The sequence below is a fragment of the Vulpes vulpes genome, chromosome 7, assembly GCF_048418805.1.
Source record: "Vulpes vulpes isolate BD-2025 chromosome 7, VulVul3, whole genome shotgun sequence".
Taxonomy (NCBI): domain Eukaryota; kingdom Metazoa; phylum Chordata; class Mammalia; order Carnivora; family Canidae; genus Vulpes; species Vulpes vulpes.
In genome coordinates, this window is record NC_132786.1 from 74564460 (window position 1) to 74585746 (window position 21287).

The 21287-nt window shown below is 35.8% G+C and overlaps 1 protein-coding gene and 1 pseudogene across 6 annotated transcripts in view; both read left to right on the forward strand.

Annotated features, from left to right (window-relative positions):
- GRM8 (glutamate metabotropic receptor 8) overlaps positions 1-21287 on the forward strand; it is a 746206-nt gene that overhangs the window by 395849 nt on the left and 329070 nt on the right. The gene's annotated exons all lie outside the window — the stretch shown is intronic.
- LOC112928894 (large ribosomal subunit protein eL22 pseudogene) lies at positions 6218-20923 on the forward strand (annotated as a pseudogene).

Sequence of the window (21287 nt, forward strand, 5' to 3'; positions counted from 1 at the left end):
GATTATTTGGGGAATAGATACAAACCATGCATTTGTTTCCTATGTTTATATTTAAATAAATAGAGAATATGAGCTTCTTGCCTTGTAATCTGTGGTGCAGTAGGAAAAAACATCAGAATAGGAATTGTGTGTTTGATGTGTGTCTGATCTTCCTGGCTTTGCCATGCTGGGCCCTTGCGAGAATGGACTTGACTATATATACTCCTCTCCCTCCCTTTATGAACTAAACTCCTCTGGCCCTTTTCTTATTTTACTCTTTTTTTCCCCTTCCTTTTATCTTGTTTTCTCTTCTTTCTTTCTCTGAATGGGACATTTATGCTTTTGAAATTTCTGATTAATAAATAATTGGGAAGCCAAATGTCCTGGTGTTGATGTCGAGAAAGTATGATGTCTTATTGAATTTATGAGTGTCAAATATATAAAAATGAGCCTATTCAGTTAGGATTATAGAGGTCTCTGCTTACCAGAAGATTTATTATAGAAAATTTTTGTGTTTTTCTTCCATTAGGCTATATATTTCAGTTACCAAAATTTTCTTTCTGTAATGTTGCTTAGACACACTTTCTAAAGATATAAGATGTAATTATACTTAGATTCACACTATGTGATTATTTTGGAGTGGAAATTATTTTGTCACTCTGAGAGGGAATTTTCAGTGAAATACAAGAACACCTTTTCTACATTTGATTTATTTGTAATTGCCCTTGCCTCTGTTACCTCTTATGTAGTTAAAGTTTTTTGAGTGAAGGAACTCCATGTAAAGTTTGAGTTTTAAATTTCCAAAGTTTCCTAGACAAATTCCTAAATGTGAAATATCATGCCTTACTTCTCCATAGTTTGCTAAAGTTCTTGATTCCATATTTAATATCTATAGGACTTGGACAACTTAACTCATATTTCTGAGCCCTAATTATATAACATTCAAGATTTTTTATGAAGGAGATATGTAATATTTATATAAGTTTATGTATCATATTTTATGTAAGGAATATACGTATATTTAAATATTATAAGAGTGCTTGGGTGGCTCAATCCCAGTTGAGCATCTGAGTCTTGGTTTCCACTTGGGTCATGATCTCGGGGTCCTGAAATGGAGCCCCCAGGCAGGCTCCTCACTCAGCAAGGAGTCTGCTCCTCCCTCTGCCCTGCTTATGCTCTCTTTCTTTCTCTCTAAAATAAATAAATATCTGTAAACAAATAAACAAATAAATAAATATTGTAGAGTGCTGGCCATATATTAGGAGATAAAGTTAATAATTATTTTCTTTTTTTTTCCATAGGAGAAATAGTAGAGTCAGTGATAATAATCTACCCTCCCTCTGCTCATCCAGTCTGCACTTTTTCTTCCCATCTCCCTCCCTATATGGGCCTCAACCCTCAGCATAAACCTCTCTCCAATGCATACTTACCCTTTCGTGACATTTTTAAGTCTAAATGCTCTCCTTGAGAACAAATACTTCACTAGTGATAAATTAGCAGGAATAAAATGGTCAAAACCAACAGATAAAATGTGATCTTCAAAGCTTAACAAAATAATGTATGTTATATTAAAGTCAACTCTCAGGCAATTGAGGTCTGATTATTCATCCTAGTCAAACCCCATGCCCCTATCACCAAGAGCTCAATCATGATTTCTTGCCAGTGGCCCAGAATAGAGGTGAAAAGTGGCAAGGTAGGGTACAAATGGTGTGTGCTCTGAAATAAAGCCAATTTGAGTGAAAACTCTGGATCCTACTTACTAGTTGTAATATACAAGTGCTGTGGGGGTAGGGCTTTTAGGAGATAATTAAGGTTAAGTGAGATTATAAGGATAGGATCCTCATCTGATAGATCAGTAGCCTTATTAGAAGAGGAAGAGAGAGATTTGTCTCTTCTTGAACACAGTTGAGGGAAGGCCATAGGAGCACATAGTAACAGTAAGGAAAGCAGCCATCTGCAAGTCAGGAAGAGAGTTCTCATCAGAACCTAACTCTGCTGGCACCCTGATCTCAGGCTTCTAGCCTCTAGAACTGTGAAAAAATAAATTTCTGTTGTTTAAGTCACCCAGTTTATGGTATTTTGATATGACAGTCTGAGTAGACTAATACAGCAAGTTGACTTAACCATTTGCCTCTTCATCAGAGTGGGGATAATAATCTTGCCTAAAACGCAAGATTATTGTGAGGACTAAAAGAGGTAGGTACATAAAGGCTTGGAAATTTAAAGAAAGGAAGAAAGGAATTTGAGCAATAATATCATTGTACAGAGTTCTTATGACTGTAAAATGGATCTGCTTACTTATACCCGATCTTATGGATCAGTCTCCTGGAATGTGTGTTAAAAATATAGATTTCTAGACCCCATACTGGGCCTAAAAAATTAGAATCTCTCTGATGCCCAGGAATCCAGAGTTCCAGGTTATCTCCTGTGCACTGAAATTTAGGGGCACTACTTCAAAGGCATGGTATGCTAATCAATGTCTCAAGATGTTGTTCTACAAATGCTTAATGTCAGGAACTCAGATTAAAGGAATTTATATCAGTAGATGCCGGTTGACAAGGAGAAGATTAACAGAAGTCATATTCTGAAAGCTCTGTCAGAGTGACTGTTGTTAATCTGCATGTGAATACTTTAGATATACCACAGAGGACAGTGTTTGAATGCTGGTTATAAAATTAATTAAGATAATATAGCAAGATTACTATGTAATTCTATTTAAATATCACTTTTTTTATCGATAATATATGAGAACACAGTGTGTCCAAGAAAATGAATTGGAAGAAGTTACTGCTCATGATTCTTTACCTGTGCTGTCTTGAATAAATAACTAGCAGGTGAAGTTGACTTTTGGTAGGTACATGTAACAGCTGAACAGAAGATACTGTTCGCTCCCTGGCTCACAGAAATATTGACTTCTTTTTTAGTGATGCTGAGTCTCATCTAAATGATTAAATCTTTAAAAAGAATACCAGCAAGTGATAATTACAATGCCTAATCCACCTCCTCACATCTTCATGCAAGACAATATTTACTCTGGGTTGTGTGTTTGCCAGAACAATCATAGCCCAGCTTTAGCTGGTGGGTGTTCAGCTGTATCTTTGCCATGCATTTTTGCAAGATGTTGTGAAGACTCAACTGAAACTCAGAAGCTTTGTCAATGGTTAAAAATGTCTCACTAGGAATGAATTAGCATTTTCACTTGGATTTCAATTTGACTTCTATTTGTATTCCATTAATTTTAGCTCCCTGCTCTCTTCCTTCCTTTACTAATGTATCCAATCTCACAATGCATATGTGATAGTGAGCTTTGTTATTTTATAGCCCCATTTAGTTTGTACAATGGATTTATTCTTTATTGGACTTCTACTCTTTATCAGGTACTGTGCTAGTTACTGAAGTCCACATCTGCTAAAATCGACATTAACAAAATAGGAGGAGGGCTGATATCCCAAACAACATGTGGAACATATTTGTTACAAACTTGACAGGGTTATGTCAAACCTTGACAGGGTTATGTGTTATGGATAGTTATCTTCTTTTATAACATATCTGTAAGTCTCAGGATAGTTTTTGTCATCCTTGAACAACATTCTTTGGAAATTAAGTGCTTTTATTTTTCTCTTTTAAGTTGCCCATACATTTTTCATAATTGTATTAGTTTCCTATTGCTGCTGTAACAAATAACCAAGACTTAATGCCTTAAAACAACACAAAAGCATTATCTTACATTTCTGGAGGTCAGAAGTCTGAAATCAGTCTCACTGGGCTGAAAGTAAGGTATCAGCAGGACTGCATTTCTTTTTGGAGGCTTCAAGGGAGAATCTAATTTTTTCTTTTTTCTTTTGCCATTTCCTACTTCTTACAGGCTGTTTGCATTCCTTTGTTCATGGCCCCCTTGCATCTTGAAAGTGAGCAATGACCAATCAAGTCTTTCTCATGATCCCATCTGTTGTGGACTGAATGTTTATGTCACCCCAAATTTCATTTTCATATGTTGAAGACCTAGCCTCCAATGTGACTGTATTTAGAGACAGAGTCCCTGAGGAAATAATTAAGGCTCAATGAGCTTGTAAGGGTAGAGCATTGATCTGGTAGGATTAGTGTCCCTATCAGAAAAGGCATCAGAGAACTTGCTCCCTCTCTCTCCCTCTCTCTCTCTCTTTCTCTCCCAGTCTCTCTCTACTCGCATGCAAGAAGGAAAGACCATGTGAGTACATAGTAAGAAGCCAGCTATCTGCAATCCAAAGAGAGAGCTCTCACTAGATATCAGTCCTGATGGCACCTTAATCTTAGACTTCAACTTTCAGAACTGTTGTTTAAGCCACCCATTGTGTTATGGTAGCCTAAGTAGACCAATACATGAGCTCTCTGGTTCTAGCTCTTCTGTCACCCTCTTTCCCTATGTAGGGACACTTGTGATTATATAAGGTCCACCCAGATAATCCAGCTGTTTAAAATTCAGCTGATTAGCAATTTAAATTCCATCTATGACCTAATTTTCGTGTTGTAACATTATTCACAGGTTCCGAGGAGTAGGGTGAGGGCATCTTTGGGGGACCATTATTCTTACCACAATATGTACTTTACTTTCAGCCTCAATCCCTCTTTCTCTCTTTGCTTTCAGAGGTTAAGTGTTATTTACTAAGTATCTTTCCTTTTATTATATTGTTTTGAGTTGGGGTGCTTCTTTTCAGTGGCTTAGATATCTTCTGCTTCTAGGGTCAGATAAAAGCCCATCCTGGTTTTCAATAATCTATAATTTCTTAAACATCTTTTTGATGACTCTCATACTCATTTCTCCTTCTGGTATCCTTCTGCATAAGGCTGTTCTGATTTTCTCCCTGGATCTGCTGCTATGCCTTTGTAGCCTCCCCTTGCCTTTTAGAACTTTTTGTTCTCTTCAGAGAGTATTCTTTTCTCTATTTCATTTCAATATAGGCAGATAAAGTTATATTTACATATTTTCCTTCAAATTATTGTGTTATTTTGCTTTGACAATAAATCACAAAAATGTTTAATGATTAAACAATTTTCTGGTCTTATTATTATTTTTCTATCAATATAGGTTTGTGAACTTCCTTTTTATTGTAATTATCTTCTTTCCCCCAGCAACATTTCTTTTTAAACTAAAGACTATACTTCATTCATATTTCTTTGGTTTTACATAGTGCCTGCATTAAATTTAGTTACTATGTCTTCCTATAAATGGTAACAATTTATCAGACTTGGCTTATTTTTTATGATCTTGACTATTTGATGAATATGGGTAAGGCATTTTGGAGATGTCCTTCAATTTGGGTTTGCCTGATGTTTTCTTTTGATTAGACTGGGGTTATGGGTTTTTGAGAGTGAGACCATGGAGGTTAAGTACTATTCCCATCATCATCAGAATCAGTCATTTCTCTGAAGAGCTATGGTACTTTTCAGTGGAGAATGAAATTTGAAACCAAGTTGAGTATTAGGGGCTGCCCATTGTTACCAGAGTGTTGTTCTAACCTTTTCAGTCAGTGGACAGAGCTTGGAAATAAATAGATATAAGCTAACCTCTGTACATACATGTATCTATAATTATTTCTATATTTATCCAACTGTATCTGTATTAAACTGAACATGAGTTAATATTGATATCTCAAACTCTAATCTATCACCACACGAATCATTCTAGCCTTCTTTTCTTGCTTATCTATAACTTTCTACTCCCACAGTGAACTCCCACTATTTGTTATACATGTATAACAGTTTCAGAATAGTTAACCCATACCCCATGAAAAACATCTTTATCAACTAGAATACAGTGCTTAGGTACTATTCCTTTTTCTTCAGTAATTTTCAAAGTTACTTCGGTCACCATTGTTTAACCTCAACTCCTGATTTCAGGTTATATATTCATACTAAAATTAGATTCTTTTTGTCATGGTCTGTATTCCATACTGGGATCCCCTGACCACTTAATTTTTTTTTAATTCATACATTAGGCTTACTCTTTGTGTTATAAAGTTCTGTGGGTTTTGACAAATGAATAATGTCATGTGTTTGTCACCTCAGTATCATACACAGTAGTTTCACAGTACCAAAAATATCTCCTGTGTTTATTCAACCCTTCCCCTTCTCCAAAGCCTGGTAACCACTGATTGTCTTTTCCAAGTGTCATGTAAGTTGAGTCATTATAATATGTAGCCTTTTCAGACTAGCTTTTTTCACTTAGCAATGTGCATTTAAGATTCATCCATGGCCCTTTCTGCCTCCGCTGCCACCATGGCGCCCGTGAAAAAGCTTGTGGCGAAGGGGGGTAAAAAAAAGAAGCAAGTTCTGAAGTTTACCCTTGATTGCACCCACCCAGTAGAAGATGGAATCATGGATGCTGCTAATTTTGAGCAGTTTCTTCAATAGAGAATCAAAATGAATGGAAAAGCTGGGAATCTTGGTGGAGGGGTTGTAACCATCGAAAGAAGCAAGAGCAAAATTACTGTAACTTCTTAAGTGCCTTTTTCCAAAAGGTATTTGAAATATCTCACCAAAAAAATATTTGAAGAAGAATAACCTCCGTGACTGGTTGCGCGTAGTTGCTAACAGCAAAGAGAGTTACCAGTTGCGTTACTTCCAGATTAACCAGGACGAGGAAGAGGAGGAAGATGAGGATTATAACTCATTTATCTCAAATATTTTGTATGAGTTCTTGAATAAAACTTGGAAATCCCCCCCCAAAAAAGATTCATCCATGTTGTTGTGTAGATTGATAATTCATTTCTTTTTATCTCTGAAGAGTATTCCATTGTGTAGATGTATTACAGTTTGTTTATCCGTACTTTTTTAAAGACATCTTGAGTACTTCCAGTTTTTGGTGATTACAAATAAAGCTGCTATACACATACATTCATATATGTGTTTTTGCATACATAGTTTTCAAATCATCATGCTAAATCCAGCAATTGACAAATCATATGGTTAGATTGTTTTTAGCATTATAACTAAGCACAAAACTGTCTTCCAAAGTGATTTTACCATTTTGCATTTCTACCAATAATGAATGAGAGTTTGTTGCTTCACATCCTTGCCAGCAATTGATACTGTAAATTTTCTTGGATTTTAGCCATTCTAATAGGTTATAGTATCTCATTTTTATCTTCCTTAGCAGCATCTGAAAGATGTGCTAAGCAACTATAAAAGGACAAAAGAAGAGAAGTAAACTAAAAAATGGGTGGTGGTGATGGTATTTATGCTTTATGATGGGTGATTAGTTTTGGGATAATAAAGTTTTCTGTATTGTATTATTTATTCAACTTATTTTCTGGGCCTGAATTCAATGAGGGAGTTACATTTGGGAAAGTGGGGGCTACTTCAAATCATACTAAATGGGAGATTTACTCTGTTATATGTGTGTGTATATATCTGTATTTATCTCTTTCTCTCTCAGTATATGTAATATATGTATAAAATATCTTAAGTCACTTATTAGGCTGGGCAAGGAAGGACATGAGGACCTAAGTGGTTACCTGCGGTGGATTAAAGATGTCTGCACATGTTTTGCTACTTCTGTTATTGAGAAGTGGAGTTTAAATTCATTCCCCTTGAATTTGGTCTGTCTTTAATGACTTGTTTAAACAATAAATGTAGTGCAAGTAACATTCTGGGAATTCTGAGGCTATATCAGAAGAAGCCTTATATCTTCTATCCAGGACTCTTGAGCCATTTCTTCATGGGGAACCCTAGCCTGCTAAGTAAGATGCCTGATTATTCTGAGACCACCACCACTTTGGAGAGGCCACATGTAGATGCCACAGTCAATTGCAGCTCAGCCCACTCTTTTAATCATTTCCTCCAAGTTTCCAGAAAGGTGAGTGCAGCTGTCTTGGCCCCTCTGGAGCAGCCCAGCCAGCAGCTGAATACCATCCAGTGACTTCTGTCTTTGTCTGGTGGCACGGAAAAATTGATCAGAGGGAAGAATTGATCAAAGAGGCCCTTCCTGAATTCTTGATCCATAAAAATATAATAGATGATAAAAATGATTGCTATAAGCCATGAAATTTTGGGGGTAGTTTGTTATGTAGCAAGAAATGACCAGAATAGCACCCTATGGCTTTCTGGGTCTGAAAGTGAACCATATAGTACACATTAAGGCTCATTCTATGAGATTTTACAGCAGTCACAACACCAATGCTGCATTATTCTATTACAGAAAATAAAGGACTTCATTTGCAGGCACTGCCAATGCTTTTAATCTTCACATACACAGCTACTTACCCAAAATGAAATATATCTTCTTTATTAAATTTTCAAGTCTTCCTGATAAGAGCTAGAGTAATCTAACAAATATTGATTATATAAACAGAAGCTCTAATCTCATCTGCTCTGATCTCATCTGTGACATAAAATTAGTATATATTTTCCACTATTAGAATGATAGCTTGGTGAAAAATTATAATATTCCTTTCAAAAATGAGTTTCCCTGTATTCCCTTTCATTTATATTAAAAATACTCTTTTTTTAGAGAACTCTTTTTTATTCCTCTGGAAATCTATTCATTAACAAGTCATTTTACGATATGTAGTATATGGAAAAATTTTATAGTGAAAAACTATGTGGCCAAAATTTCATTCTTAAATAAAAAGCTCAAAGGCTTAGATATTGATATAACATGAGTATCTCCTTAAGACACATGGTTACAATAACAGAATGTAGTGAACAAGAAAAATACATTTAAAATAGTACTAAATTCTCCAAGAAAAAAATGAAAATATTGTCTCATTAAAGTGTTAAAGAAATTGGGTACTATGGAAGTCACTTACTAAAATATTCAAGTAAAAATGGAAGGAAAAATAATAGGGTCCCGTTAGTTTTTAATGAAAAGGCAATAGAAATAATTCTAATTATGATAATTTGAATTGTGGATGCCTGCAGTTTACCTTGCTATTCTGGGAAATAAGAAGATTTGCTTTAGAAAACTTGATAATATAAATAAGAGTATAGTATAGATTTGTAACCAACTTAAGGTTACGGGAAATTTTTTTAAGAGCAGATGCTAATTCACATAAAATAAAAAAAAAATTGATTACTTCTTAGGCTTGAATTTCATCACAGCAGATCCCAGATGAATGTTTGATTGGTTAATATAGCTTGATTTATTATACATAGTGGAAAAACCAAAATTGTATTTTAAAGATTTTATTTATTTATTTTTATTTGAGAGAGAGAGAGAGAGAGAGTGCAAGCAGGGGAGGGAGAGGGGCAAGCAGACTCCATGCTAAGAGTGGAGCTCTGTGCATGGCTTGATCTCACAACCTGTGAAATCATGACCGAAACCAAAATCAAAAGTCAGTTGTGTAACCAACTGGGCCACCCATGTGCCCCTGAATTATACTTAAAAGAATTTCTTACTCATGCAGGTATTTCTGTATCTGTGCATAATTCAATTAAGACTGTTTGAGCTTCTTGTTAGAGTTATTTGATGTCAGCACTTTAGGTAAATTGGAACAGCTTTTTTTTTTTTTTTTTAAAGATTTTACTTATTTATTCATGAGAGACAGAGAGAGAGAGGCAGAGACACAGGCAGAGGGAGAAGCAGACTCCATGCAGAGAGCCAGCGGTGGGACTCAATCCCAGTCTCCAGGATCACACCCAGGGCTGAAGTGGGCGCTAAACCGCTGAGCCATCGGGGCTGCCCTGGAACAGCTTTACTAAGAGAGTCAGCGTTTAGTCCTTAGCCAAACTATGAAATGGACAAAGTGTTCAAAGAACCCAGTGGTTCTCTTGTACTCCCCTACCAAGGGTATCTACTATTGCTATGATTTCCAGGTTACCTTTTTCTCTTCCAGAATTTATAATTTTCAGTATCAAGTTTTGTCAGCTAATGAAAAAATCATGCCTAAGTGTAAATGTACTCAATGCTTTTAATCCATTAGCTGTATTTGCATCATCAAGAAGAGGAGACTATTTTAATATCTGGATTTGTGAGTTAGAGTTTAAATCTCAGTAATTCTGTTAACCAAGAGTGTTCTTCTCAATATTTATATTCATATTAATTACCTAGAAATTTTATTAAAATGCTGATTCTCATTTTGTCCTCTTGGGTTGGGCATGAGATTCTACTTTTCTTTTCTTTCTTTCTTTTTTTTTTTTTTTTTTTGGATTCTACTTTTCCAACAAGTTCATAGGTGGTGCTATACCTTCTATTCCATGGACCATGGTTTAAGTAGCAAAAACCTAGAGCATGTTATCTGCCTATTTCCCACCTATCGATTGAAAATAATGCCAGTCTCATACAGTTATTGCGGGTGTTCTATGAGTTGCTTTATGCAATGTGCCTGGTATAGTTCCCAGGCCAAGAATCATGCAGTATACTGGGGTGGAGGGAGTAGTGGTAGTACTGTGATGATAATAAGAGTTTTAATAACATATTGGAGAATTTCAGGCTGAAGGCCTTGGAAATAATTTTCAGATGTAGATACTTGGATTCTGAACATGTCTTTGGAGGCAGCCTGCTTAAGCCACCTGTACCTCGGGCTTTCGCTGATGAACAGAGCAAACACCTGGGTAGCCCTCGGTTCTCCAATAACTCAAGACCATAGAGTCTTCCGAGTGTCCATGTCTTAGTTCCTGTGGTCCAGTCAACACAAAATACCAGCTGAGTTAACATTTTCTCTCACAGCCTGACTTACATGTTTTTGTGGAGATTTTAGAAGGGGGGAGACATGGGAGAGGGTTTTTGTTTTATTTTGTTTTTTAGTCTCTGTAGGTCAGGAGGACTCTTCTTTGAATATCTAAGGAAAGAGAGATTCAAGTGCAATATTACAATGTCTCTTAGCATTAATAAAATTGTATGTGAGAAACAGAAGTACAGCATGATGTTCATCTCATCTTTATCTCTAGGGATCTCTAAAAACTTGGAATGGAGCAATTTCTTTCCCCTTGGTAAGAGATAGTTGCTGGGGAAGGTTATGAACCACTTCTTTAATGTCTTTGATTGCTTCCATTACTCGTAATTCCAGGAAACTTATAAGTGCAGAAAAACTGGAGTTTCAGTACCTCAATGCTGAATAAGCAGAGCAGAGAAACAAAAGAAGAGAGGTGATATTACCAGTACTTGGCTGTGTCACTGGAGTCTTATAGCCCACAGTTTATTGGCTGATTTTTCAGGAAAACATTTTTTTCTCTTGGGTCCTTTCTTTTTTTTTCCAAGATGCTATTTCTAAAAGGTCAGTTATTTGGCATATCTCTACTCTGCATATTAAAATGCAGAATGCATCAAATTAGAATAAGCTAAAAATTACTCCTGCAATTCATTCGGTACATATTTTTAAAGATATTGTTTTTAAGATTGTCTGTTTAAGAACACAGGTAGTATTTATGATTGAGCATCTATCAAAATTTTCACTTCTGTAGCAATGGTTATCTTTCATAATCCATTTGAAATAGCCTTCACGGTCACTTTAACCTTAAGAGGGTATGGTTTCCTTCTTGATTTTTTTTTTTTTTTTTGAGGAAGCACTACCAGTCTTTGATTTTCTGCAGTACTGCTTGAAAGATGAAGATGTCAAGATGGATGACAGCTAATGAACTGAATGCTCAATAGTTCATCACCTTGGTTTTTCCTGAAACCATTTCTTGTCCTTGCTTGGTAAATTGAAATCACTTGACTTTGTTGCAATACCTGACAGGAGTCAAATTCCCAAATATCCAGACAGGAGTAAATTCTTTTAGCATCACAAATCTTTTGCTGTCTGGGGCTATTAGGCCAGTGGGTTAAGGTATAGAAAAGATGAGACTATGGTCATGTTCCATCTGGCTCCCTTAATTCTGACAGAAGTGCACGAGGACCATAGATCCTCTTACCTTGTCATTTGAAGAGGGGATGAGGTGAGAATTGTGCATAGATCAGCATAAATGAATCTCTACTCTTAGAGGAATAGCTCAGACATTAAGTCTACTTATGATTGGCCAGTCATATCATTTTGGTGTATAAAGTGTATGTCTAGTTTTCATACTCATTCAAATATTTATGTCAAAGTGTATTTTAATTATAATGTGGCATGCAGCCTATATTTTCTAAGCTAGTGAAATAATCCACATAAATAAAACAATTAAGTAACCAATTGATTTCTTTTTATTGTAACATCTTGGCATAGCCTGTATTAAAGAAAATAACATTAATCAAAATTTTGAGATACCTAATGTGATGTCAGCCTTAGCTATGTAGTGTTATAGCAATTAAATGAAGACTATAATAGCTAATTAAACAGTTCTTTGGGTTATAATCTTAATGTTATAATAGCAATAATACCTTAAATTTGATTAGCACTTTCCAATTTTGCAAAATGTTTTTGTAAATATTAGCACAGATAAAATATGGAGAGGTTATGGTGTCATTGCCCATATTTATACATAAGAAAACTGAAGCTCAGAAAAGTTAGTTGGCTTGTCTAAAATAACATAGCATTAGTGTCAGACCTGGAATGTCATTAAATTTAGCATCATTTATTGTTTATGTCACTTGCCATACATAAGCTCTCAGGAAGAGAAAAATTAAATTACACAAATGTATAATCACACATGTGGACCAATGTTTCAAAGGAAAAGTAAAACGGGTACCCAATTATGTGGCTGAGGGAAGACTAAATTTAAGGAGTGACATGTGTGTGGTCTGTGTCATGTGATTGAGGAGGAGCCAATGGGTGCCCACGCTAGGGAGGAGGCTGGCCCCAGTTTGAGATTGGAGAAAAAGGGAGCAGACAGCAGCAGGCAGCATGACACGTGGACCACGGACTTTTAATTTCATTGTAAGTTACACAGGAAATAGGGGAATGCCATGATCAAACTTGAATCAGGTATTCTGTTTCAAAGTTTAGTAGATGTTTTTAATTATATAACATCTTTCTTTTGGTAGTGCCTCCTTGGAATTCTTGTTTATTTTATTTTATTTATTTGCCTATTGTTTACACTATTTTTCTCATATATAATTAGTATATAGGAGTTTGATATGTTGGCTGTCATAACCGGTGGCTCCTGCATTTTTTAGAAAAAAAAAACTCTTGTGAGGACATAATTCTGGCTAGGAAATTAATATGTGGTTATAGGAAGACTACATTGCACTCTCTGTGAGCTTCAGTAATGTGGAATTTAGCTGAGATTTTGATATCATTTCTTCATTATATTAAACAAGTGGTTGTGTAATGCTTTGGCTCAAAATCGAATAAGTTGACCAAAGAAGGTATATTTTGAAAGCTGTGAGATGATGCCCTTGAATGGCTGTCAGATTTTTCTTTTGCCTCCAGTCTCATGTCAGTCTTAGCAGCCTGCATCTACATGTTGAACAAGTATTCTGGCCTTGAACATGGCCTAATCCTTTTAGAAATTAGTTTATGTATGCGTTTTAAAGCAGAGAAACACATTGTGTTCACTTTGAAGTTGTTAGCTTTAAAGCAACCAAATTTCTGTCCTTTGAATTAATTTCCTAAAGTTTTAGAGAGACATTTAGGACACAGAGGTGGGATCATCCACCTAATTTTTGTTTTCCTGTTTGAATCTGGTTCTGTGCCAAATGGCATTTTCAGACCTGAGACCAAAATCCATAATAAATCTAAATGTTTGCAAACTTCATGTTTTAAATAAATTAAATAGATTTTTTTGAGGATATAAATATTCAATTTAATTTCAACAATAATTTATCATTACAAACATTTTTTGTGTTTATCAAACTGCTTCCCAAGTGTGTTATCAGTGATAACACACTTCTAGCATCCAGAACTCAACTAATGAATTTTTATTGTTTTACTTGAGCCTTACCTTTTTCTTGGAATATTTCACCAGAATCATTAAGAGGAGCAAATTAAGTTGGTATCTAGGAGGTCTTATTTTTTCTAGTTTTATTGAAAAATCATTGACACATATCACTGTATGATTTTAAGGCATCCAGCATGAGAGTTTGATTTACATTTACTATGAAATGATAACAACAATAGGTTCAGCTAACATCCATCTTCTAATATAGATACAATAAAAAGAAAAGAAAGAAAAAAAGGAAAACACAATTTGTCCTTGTGATGAGAACACATAGAATTTACTCTATTAACTTTCCTGTATATGTATAGTATAGCAGTGTTAGCTACAGTCATCATGTTGTACGTTACATCCCAAGTACTTATTTATCTTCTAACTCGAAGTTTGTGTTTTTTAATAACTTTCCTCCATTTCCCCCTCCTCTGTTTTTAATAACTTTCCTCCATTTCCCCCTCCTCTGTTTTTAATAACTTTCCTCCATTTCCCCCCCTCCTTTGCCTCTGGTAACCACAAGTTTGATCTTTTTTTCATGAGTTTGATTTTTTTAAATAATTACTCATATAGGGAACCGTGGGTGGCGCAGCAGTTTGGCGCCTGCTTTTGGCCCAGGGCGCGATCCTGGAGACCCGGATTGAATCCCACGTCGGGCTCCCGGTGCATGGAGCCTGCTTCTTCCTCTGCCTGTGTTTCTGCCTCTCTCTCTCTCTGTGACTATCATAAATAAATAAAAATTAAAAAAATAATTACTCATATAAGGGAGATCAGATCACACAGTATTTGTCTTTCTCTGTCTGACTTATTTTACTTAGTGTAATGCCTTCAAGGTCCATCCATATTCTTGCAAATGGTAGGATTTCCTTACTTTTTTATGGCTAAATAATATTCCATTGTATTTATATACCATAACTTCATTATCCATTCATCCATTGGTGGACACTTATGTTATTTCATGTTTTGCCTCTTGTAAATAATGCTTTTGTGAACATGGGGTGCAAAATATCTATTCAAAATAGTCTTTTTGGTTTCCTTTGAATACATTATCAGGAGTAGAATTACTGGATTATGTGGTGGTTATATTTTTAATTTTTGGAAGATCCTGGATACTATTTTCCATAGTGGCTGAGCCAATTTATAATACTACTAACAGTGCACAGAGGATCCCTTTTCTCCAAATCCATACTAGCATTTGTTATCTCTTGTCTTTTTGATGATTACCATCGTAACAGGTATGAGGCAATATGTCATTGGGCTTTAATTTGCGTTTCTCTCATGATTAGTGATGTTGAGCATCTTTTCATGTACCTGTTGGCCTTTCACGTATCTTCTTTGGAGAAGTGTGTAATTATGTTCTTTGCCTTTTTTTTTTTTTTTTTTTTTGCTATTGAATCATATGGGTTCTTTGTATATTTTGGATATTAACTCCTTATCTGATATATGGTTTGCAAATATTTGTTTTCATTCTATAGGTTGTCTTTCATTTTTGATGGTTTCTTTTGCTAGACAGAAGCTTTTGAGTTTGATATAGTCCCACTTGTTTATTATTGATTTTATTACTTTAGCTTTAGGTGTTAAAAAATCACTACTAAGACTCCAGTCAATAAGATTTATTCCTGTGTTTTCTTCTAGGAGTTTCATGGCTTCAGCTTCTTATATTTAAGTCTTCAACTATAAGACTTAATTTTGATTAAATTTTTGTGAGTGGTATAAGAAATTAGTTCAATTTTATTCTTTTATATATGAAATCCAATTACCCCAGCAGCATTTATTGAAGAGATTATCTTTTCTCCATAGAGTATTCTTGGCTCCCTTGTGAAATATTAGTTGACCACATATACTTGGAATTATTTCTGGACTCTTGATTCTATTCCATTGGTCTATTTGTCTGTTTTTATGCCCATATCTTACTGTTTTGATGACTATAACATCAAAATAGCATCTCTTGAAATCAGGAAGTGTGATGCCTTCTGCTTTGTTCTTCTTTCTCAGGATTTCTTTGGCTATTCAGGGTCTTTTGTGGTTCCATATAAATTTTATGAGTGTTTTTCCTACTTCTGTAAAAAATTCCATTGGAATCTTGATAGGGATTGCATTGAATTTATATTTGACTTTTGATAATATTGACATTTCAACAATATGAATTCTTTCAATCCATGAACACGAGATACCTTTCTATTTATATGTATCTTTAATTTCTTTCATTAATTTATTGTAGTTTTTAGTATAGATATCTTTCACTTCCTTAGTTAAATTTATTTCTATGTATTTTATTATTTTTGATGCTCTCATATGTGGGATTGATTTCTTTTTCAGAAATTTTGTTGTTTGTATATAGAAATGCTACTGAATTTTTTATGTTAATTTTGTATCCCGTCAAGATTCCATTCATTTTTCTTTTACTTGAAACGTCAATAGTGTCATATATTTGAAGGGCAACTTGAACTTTTTTTAGTGCAACACACTAAAAGTAATTTGAATTTCCTCAACAATATAATTCTGTTTCTTTTTATGCTTCCTTCTTATGCATGTGAACAATAATCATTTTAAAAATCATCATAATATGTGTGTTGCAAAATGCTTTGAAGCTGTTAAGGTTATGCTTTCAGTGTTTTAAAAATTAAGCTCCAGCAGTTAAATCTGTGAAAGCCTTGTCCATCCAGGGTTTTTATCTGATCATACTACATTATCTTTAGGACAGTTAAATGAGCAGTTGTCCTTGGGGCTTTTTTTTCTGAATGTTATCTTTTGTTTGTTTGAGTGAACCATTTATGACCATGGATTTCCCTTCATGTTTATCAGAGAAGACAAAGTAAACCAGAAAATAAAAAATATCATGTGTATCTAAATATAATCCTCACAAGGTTTTTTATTATTGTTTCTCTTTTAAGAGGGGTTTTCTTAGCATCACACAGTAAGTGAGATGATTTCTTGCTCAGGATGAGCTCTCTTTGGCTAAACTGATCCCATTAGCCTATACATAGCTATATTTACCTAATTGGCATTCAGTTCTCATCTACTACCCCTCTTGAAACCCATCTTAAAAACTCATTTTTAGGGATCCCTGGGTGGCGCAGCGGTTTGGCGCCTGCCTTTGGCCCAGGGCGCGATCCTGGAGACCCGGGATCGAATCCCACATCGGGCTCCCGGTGCATGGAGCCTGCTTCTCCCTCCGCCTGTCTCTCTCTCTCTCTCTCTCTGTGACTATCATAAATAAATAAAAAATTAAAAAAAAATTTTTAAAAAACTCATCTTTAGATTGGATATGATCTAAGTTTATTTTTTATTTCCCTTTGCTCAAAAATAGTTTTCCAGGGGTGCCTGGGTAGCTCTGATGGTTGAGTATCTGCCTTCAGCTCAGGTCATGATTTCAGGGCCCTGGGATGGGGCATCAGCTTTGGGCTTCCCACTCAGCGGGAAGTCTGCTTATCTCTCTCCCTCTTCCTCTCCTCCTGCTCATGCTGTCTCTCAAATGAATAAATAAAATCTTAAAAAATTTTTTTTCCCAAAGGTCATAGAAATATACATGGGGGTGGGGATTGGATAATGAGTATATACACATCACTCAAATCAAGCACCATTTTGCTAACATTTATGTAGATGTGCCTATGTTGTCAGTTCCTGGCTTTGGCTCTTACCATCCATAAGACAGTCTGGTCTCAGAATTTCTTCTCATTCCTTCAGGCACAGCACAGGGACTTGCAAGTAGTCCCTTCTGCCTAAAGGTAACCTAAGGCAGAATGTCTCACAATGTGGCCACTGAACCCTTGCTTCAGAATTCCCTGGCCTGCTTTTGAAAGTATTTCCTGGCCACCTCCCAGATGGAATGAATCAGAATCTCAAGTGTTGTATACTGGTGATCTGAATTTTTCCTATATATCCCAAAGTGGTTTTGGGCACACTAAAGTTTTATGACCAGTATTATGGACTGAATATTTATGTCACACCCCAATTCATATATTGTAGCCATAAACCCCAGCATGATAGTGTTAGAAGGTGAGGTTATATGGGAGGTAATTAGGTTTAGATGAGTTCATGAGGGTGGAGCCTCTATAATGGGATTAGTACCCTTACAAGATGTTTAGACACCAGAGCTTCCTATTATTGTCATGTGAGGTTTCAACAAAGACAGCCATCTGCAAGCCAAGAAGAGAGCTTGCTGAACCAGACTATGCTGGCACCCTGTGTCTCACTTCCCAGTCTCCAGAACTGTGAGAAATAAAGATCTGTTTAAGCCACCCAGTCCATGGTATTTTGTAATGTTGTCCAAGCAGACTAAGACAACCAGTGTCCTAGGGGAAATTCCCTGTATCTGGACAAAGAGGTAGCTTTAACCCTCAGGATAAGAATGAAGACTTGGAATATGAAGAATGACTGCTCAGAGATGAGTTTTTGTATATAGTGGTTATCTCAGTTTTCCACTGTGGTAGCTCTTGTTGTCTTTTATCAGGTATCTTCATACCCCACCTTCATTACATCTCAGGCTGCTCCTTTTACCAGCTGCACTTGGTGTAGAAGAGTTTTCAAAGCACATCTCAGGTATTGAATTTAAGTTCCTAAATGTTTCCTGATTCCTAATCTGCCTTTGGCCAGCCAAGAAACTGATTGTGTAAGACTCCTTATGTTTCTGCAGAGTTAACTGAATTTACTTTACCATTAAATTTGAGAATGTCATATGACTTCCCAGTATACATTACAATTAACAACATTCCTTTCATCTTCAGCATAAAATCATGGCATATATTTTTTGAGATCCTCCAAAATTCATGAACTGTCATTGAATTTTCTGAAGTTAAAGCAGCATGTTAACAAATGGCAATAAATATGATTTATGGGGTGATACAGCCATCCAGCATATGCCGTAGCTTTTAATTTTTAGTGATTACCATTAGTCAGGGAATTGCCGCAAAATTCTTAAGAGGAATTGATAGAAGAAGGTTTTCTATAAAATGAAAGTAACAAAGTGCATATTTTTTTCTTTTTTGTGAAGGATAGTTACATGGTTTTGAAAATTCAGTCTACAGTTACTTTCACATCCCTTCTTATAAAAAGGTTTCATATTGAATAGCTTGTTAGTTAATACAATTGTCATATCTAATTACATAGCATGTAAACCTAGGTTAAAAACTGAAAAATGTAGGCAAAACTGTTATTTAAGTGTAAGTAAAGAAAAAATAGCTTGCTATTTCAACTGAGCTTTATAATGTTTAGTTGCATATACAATTATATTTCTTTTTGCTTTAACTGAATAGAGATTGAGTTTAGATACTGAATATACAAATAGGTTTAAGAATAACCTAAATAAATAAAAAAATGCATTCATTACAAATTATTAAGATAAGTGGAAAATGTTTGGATGCCTCTTCTTACCCTTTATGAGGTTGATAGGCTATGGCAATCATCTCTTCCAATGTGTACCATCATCATGTCAGAATGCAAGTCTGAGTGGACCAGACACTATGAGTGGATCCACTCACTATGCAATTTTTGAGAAGACAGGATAGTATGTATACCAGATTCTGGACAAAAGAGAAGCAACGATCTGGGTTCAACTCATGACTGTGCCCCAAGGTTCAGGTTCACCAGGCTTTTAGCACATAGGAGGTATATAACAAATGATTGAATGAGAATTTGTACAGCTATGCAGATCTGCACTTATTGAGATGGCTTTCTCATCTGTAAAAGAAAATAGAACATCTAGTCTACTAAACTGGAGATTTAGACTCTCAAAATGAAATGGAAAATAAGTTCAACCATCCAAATATATAATACTCAAGGGGTTTTTTTAGTGCATAAAAATGATTTATTACATGTAAACTAAAGGAATTTATGTTCCTTTTTAAAGACTTCACAAATTCAGGTACCTGGGTGGCTCAGTTGGTTAGGCATCTGAGTCTTGATTTTGGCTCAGGTCATGCTCTCAGGGTCTTGAGATTGAGCCTTGGGGTGGGCTTTGCACTCAGTGGGGAGTCTTCTGGAGATTCTCTCCCTCCGCAGATTTCACAGATAAAGAAATGTATAGATGTGTCTGAACCAACATCCCAATTTGGGGGCAAGAAAATAGTCCTCTGTTTCCTTTTAAGTTCTTAGCCTTCATCTCAAAAAAGATTCTCCTTTAGTTCTTATCTGGATGGACAGGGATCCCTGGTAGTGTGTACTTGGGGCATGTCAAGACTGTAGTCCCTTCTTCTCTTTCATTTCTCTCATGTGCTTGAGTTTTCAAGTGCTCTGTGGCAGGTCATTGCTGCTCTTGGAGATAAGCTGATCCCTATATTGGGCAGTGCAGCAGGGCCAGCTCTGCCAGGCCCAGTGAGGGTGACACGCCCACACCAGCCTGTCCACACATCCTTCTCTGCCTTCTCTGCCATCCCTCTCTTCTCTACAGCACATAGAGGAGTGTTGTGGATTCTAGCGTGGGTCATCTCAGAACTAATGCTTCCTAAAGTCCAGGATTCATCTGGATGATTCAGGGACAAGCAAAGAAGTAGGAACAAATTTGGCATCAGGTCCTTGATAATACATGAGACTTGATTCTGCTGAATGAGTTAGAGTTCCATCTTGTTAACAAATATGTATAGCAGCCATTTATTCAAATATTCATTCAACAAACAATTCTTAACATGTGCCAGTCTTGTACAGGTAAAAGATACAAAGAGAAAGTTCACACAGGTTTAATTATAAAAACATACGAGTATATCAAAAGCAATATAGTATAATGTGATAATTGCTGTAATGGTAGATAAATAGAACTTTAGGGAAGCCAAGAAATAGGAATGATTGTGTTTATATATGTGTACACCTGTATGTAGGGGGTTCTCAGTGAAGGCAGGGAAATGTGATTTTGTTTCATATGTAACCCAAGGATCTGTCTCCTGACAGTATAGCCCTTTTCCCAGTAAGAACTAGCTTCCCCTTCCCACCTTCCCATCAGGCTTACCTTCTAAGACACTTTCATAAATTTTTTCATAAGACACTTTTCATAAATCACATTGATGACTTTTCCTTTGAGAAGTTTCTCCCCTAGACACAGAACAGCAGCAGTCACATCATTTTTGTTAGAGTATTTGTTTTTTACCCTCTTAAAGGTGAAAGGGTGAATAAGATTAAGTCTTACAGATCTGAGTCTCTTATGCAGTCCCCTTACCCAAGAAGGTGTGTGGAGCAATATGGAGACTAAGAAGACAGGTTCCAGAGAGTGATGGACCAATTGGGTTGAAGTTTTGTCTGTCGATCAGGGCGTATGTCCTGGACAGATTCCTTGAATTCTACCTCCCATAAGTGCCATAGGTTTCATGTTTTCTTTTTTACTTCAAAATTGTGATTTTAACCCATGAAAGAAGCCCTGAAAGGATCAAAAGGCTGCTTCAATCATGGCAGTCTCCAGCTTCTGTGTCAATGGCAGCACACATATTGGGCATACCCTCAAGGGGTTATTTTATCTGTGAACATTTCATTTGGGTGTAACAGTTTCAAAGTTTTGAATTTTTATTTTTTTATTTTTTTTTAATTTTTATTTATTTATGATAGTCACAGAGAGAGAG